Raw genomic sequence first — 4664 nt, forward strand, 5'->3', positions numbered from 1 at the left:
GCAATTGACCTGTTCCTGTACAGGTCATCCAATTAAAGCTCAGCAATGTCCTCTACTTATCAACCAATCAGAACTCAGCAATTACCTAAACCCTAGCTGTTACTCAATCAAAACTGGTCAATATACAGATCCCCAGCTGTTTATCCAATTAGAACTCAACAACGTCCTGATCCTGTTCAGGCTGCCCAGTTAGAGCTTGGATCTGTCTCAAGCTGGCCAATCACACACATATAGAGCTGTTGATGTGATCTCTGCCAGAGCTGAGTTATCACGGTGAATTAAGAGAGCTCTTTAAAAGACTTAGGCCGTCTGAGAGAATAAATCATAATAGACTTAAAAGTAAGTTAAAATAATAAAATTATTTACGTTGTTTATAACAAATATAATTTGTTTTATAATTTCATTAACAAAAACTATTTTACAAAATGGCTATATCCATTGTGAGAAGGTCTCTGGAAAGGATATGCACAGAATAGAAAAACTGAAACAGATTATTTCAGATGACAAAAGCAGGTAAAACTCACTCCTCATGGATGACTTTTGCAGAGAATGTCACTATCCAAGAACTGCTTCTGCCTGCTGGGTGACCTTGGCCAAAACCTTCTTGGTGGGAATGGCCTTGGCCACTGGTGAATGAACTGGCTGCCCACTGTCCTCCAGTCAGTCCATGGGAGGCCTGGGTCCCCATCCAGAGCAGCACCTGCCTCAAGGCTGGTCCCCTGGAGATAGAGGCAGGGCTGCCCACTTTCCCGAGCCAATAGTTGGTCGTGAGCCCCAGAGGAGTGGTGCACACAGGGGGCTCCTGGCTAATGGACCCAGAATGCCTACTGCTGTCCAGGTGAGGCCTGGTTAATTACTGACAGGGAATGGAGGTAACTGAATCCTTGGCATAAACTCCTGCCTCTAAACAGTCCAGGGGGTCCTTGCAGCCTGGAAGCAAGTTCCTTCACCCACCCTGCAAAGAGGTGTATTCACCATTAACTACAGCAGGATGAAGTTGGTTCAGTTCTCTTGGGTGTTTAGACCTTGGGGTGCGAGGCTTGGGGAGCCAAGGGTTTCTTCTACCTGGTTAGAAGAGAAGCATCATCCTCCTGTTTTAGTCAGCTTGAGATGGATCCTGCTTCAGAGGCAGAGGCTTGTGTAGATTGGGTGTTCGGGCAGTGAACAAGGGGCAGTGACATGTGTGGCCGAGCCCTGGCTGTGCTTGCAAGGAACTTTCCCTCTCTGGCCTCAGTGTCCCCATCTGTCAGATGAAAGTTCTGGAGGATGTGAATGCCAGGGTCCCTTAGCCTGCTTTCGGCCCCACCCTCATTGTCTGGCACTGTTCAATTCCTCCCTCTGCTGCTCGACCAGTACTTTCTTTCTCAACCAAACAGGTGTCTGCCCTGATCCCGCTCCCCTCCTCTCTCCACCAAGCCCTCTCCACTTTCTTTTTCCTGTGCAAATATGACATGAGTTGCAAGGATCTGACGGAATTCTCTTCTCCTTCTTGAAATCTAAATCCCCTTCAGGCTCCACCAGCCCTTATGCATCTCCCTCCCTGATGGTTCCCACAATGCACAGCCAGAACCTCTGAGCTTCGTCCACGTTTCTGGAAAAATAACAATAACTGATACTATATAGCACTGTCTATGTGCCAGGCACTGGAGTAAACATTGTCCACATGTTAATTTATTTAATCCCCACAACGACTCTGCTTTTATTCTCAGTTTACAGATGGGGAAAATGAGTCCAGAGTGGCTAAGTAACCTGCCCACAGACACACACAGCCAGTATGTGTTGGAGCTGGGATACGAACCCAGGTACTGTGGCTGCAGAGCTGTGCTAATAGGGTTGTCTCCAGTGACCTATGGCTACTGAGCACTGGAAGTACGGCTCATCTGCACTGAGATGTGCTGTAAGTATATAATGCACGCCAGGATTCCAAGACTTGGTATGACAAAGAAGAGACTGTAAAACATCACAATGCAAAATATTTCTTTTGCATTGGTTACATGGCGAAATGGTATTTTGACTTAAATAAAATTGACTTAAATAAAATCTATTATTAAAATTAATTTCACTTTTTCTTTTTACTTCTCGATATGGCTCCCAGAGGATTTAAAATGATATATGTGGCTCGTGTTATATTTCCGTTGGACAGTGCTGTTCTAAACTCTGTGTTCAAAGGCACCCTGCTGAATTTCCTGTGTCCTGGGAAAAGGAGGCAGTGAGAGTGATGGGGTGACAGAAGTGGTGGCGGTGCTGATGGCGGAGACGGTGGTGGAGGTGGTGGTGGTGATGGCGGAAGTGGCGACGGTGATGGCGGAAGTGGCGACGGTGATGGCGGAAGTGGTAGAGGTGCGAAGCCGGTGATGGCGGGGGTGATGTAGCGGTGAAGGTGGCACTGGTGATGGTGGTGGAGGTAATGATGGTGGAATGGCAGTGATAGAGGGGTGCTGATGGATAGAGCCTTCTCATTTATAGCATCTAATATTTTAAAACTATTTTTTTTCTTAAAAACACATATCCATTGTATAAATTAATTCAGACAATACAGAGGAAGTGAAAATCTACATTTATTCTTTTATTCAGAGATTGTCACTGGTTTAACGAGGTACAATCTCCCAGCCTTTCTGTGAATACAGAAACACAGGAAGATATAAACTTTAAAAATAAATGCTTTGGTAATGTATACGCTGTTCCGTAACTTGTTTTTTTTTTTTCACTTAGAAATGTATTGTGTCTATTTTTCTCCATCAGTATAGATGAATTAAATTCATTCTTTTTACCAGCCTCATAGTATTCCATTGCGTGGTTCTGTCAAAGTTATTTGACAAGCTCCCTATTAGTGTTCCTTTGGGTGGTTTCTAATTTTCACTATTTTAAGCAGTAATAAGATGAACCTCTCTGTACACCGGCCAGTCTTCAAACTTTTGTGCCAATGTTTCTGTAGGATTGACTTGTGAAAGCAGAGCTGCTTGATTGAGCTGTCTTCGCATTTGCTATTTTGTCTCAGATTGCAACTGCTTCCTCAGAAATGACTCTCCCGAACACAGTATATGCAAGATCCTACCCCCATCTCAGCTTCATCAGCTTTTACTAAGATGTGTGCACTAGCTTCTCAATGGTCTTCCCACATTCACCCTGCTACCCTCTAATATTTCTCCTTACAATGGAGTTGCCTTTTCAAAATACACATCTGGTCATATCGTTAACCTCGACCTCTCCTAAAAACCCTTTTGAAGTCATACTGCCCGTAGGATAGAGACAGAAGCCTGCCCATGCCCTACACGGCCCTGCAGGGTCTGCCCCCTGCCCATCTTGCCAGCTCCTTCTGACGCACATTTCCCTTCAATCTCTGCAGCTGCACCAGTTCTTTCTGAGGCCCCTGCATTCTCTGTGCTCTTTCCCAGCTCAGGGCCTTTGCACGAGCTGTATCTTCTGCCTGGAACACCCTTTCCGACTCTCATTCCACCCTTTCACGGAGTGAACCCCTGCTTATCTTTCATCTCAGCTCAAATGGCGCTTCCTCCAGGAAGCCTCCCCTGACGCACCCTCACACTAAGCTCTCAGAGGACACCACTCCTCCTGCAGGCCCCCCCCCCTCCCGCCGCCGCTTACTTCGATTATCTTCCTCCTTGAAGACAAGGACCGCTCCCCATGGCGCCCTCAGGCACCAGCACAATGTCCAGCTCCCAGACACTCAGTAAAGATTTGTTGGATGGTTTTTGTTTGTTTGTTTATTTGTATTTACCATGAACTTGTTCATAAAATCCTGACCCATATGAGATAATCTTGTTTGACTCTCCCTATGAACTTGCAAAGGAAGCAGGGCTTGGAGTGTTGTACCCATTTTCCAGAGGAACAAACGGAGGCCAGTGTGTAGGACTCAAACCCAGGTCTCCCACCTGTAGCTCTCCCACCGACACTTCTCACACCTGAACTCTCCGAGGCTCCCAACCCTTCAGTTACTATCCTCAGGAAATTCCATCTGTATCGTTTTTTCTTTTCCGTCTGTTGCTAAATCTTCCACCTGGACTCTTGTGGTTCTGAACACTGGGAGAGTCACAGACAATATCAGAGGTGGAAGGGCCTTGCAGGTGAGGCTCGGGGCTTCTTTTTACATCTGGATGTAGAGAGCGTCCACGACTTGCTCACCGTGACCCCTGCAAAGCACATTCATTCACCTAGTGAACAAATACGCATTGAGCACCATTCTCAGTGCTGAGGACATAGGGAACGAGAGAGACTCGGTTCTTGATCTCATGTTGCCGACATCCTACAGGAGAAAGATAAAGGAGAAAGGACAGGGAGTGATTGACCAATGTGGGCAGAGAGGGCTTATTTGAGGAGACGACATTTGAGCTGAGATGTGAATGATGGGAAAAAGGGAGCCATGGGGAGTTTGGGGGAGAGCACTCCAGGGGGAGGAGACAATACAGAGGGCACGGACAGCAGGCCCAAGGGCCTAGTGCACAGTGAGCGAGGGTGATAGTGGGGACTGACGCGGAAGGAGAGGTGGACAGGGACCAGATCAGACAGGATCTTGAGGTCATGGTGAGAAGAGTGGCTTTTATTCTTAGTGTGATAGGAAGCCAGTGGGAAGTTCTGAGCAAGCGAGTCATGTATCTGATTTACATTCTTAAAATGTAATCTGATTTACATTCTTAAAATACCACCCT

This window comes from Pteropus vampyrus, unplaced genomic scaffold (assembly GCF_000151845.1).
Source record: "Pteropus vampyrus isolate Shadow unplaced genomic scaffold, Pvam_2.0 Scaffold36, whole genome shotgun sequence".
Lineage (NCBI taxonomy): Eukaryota > Metazoa > Chordata > Mammalia > Chiroptera > Pteropodidae > Pteropus > Pteropus vampyrus.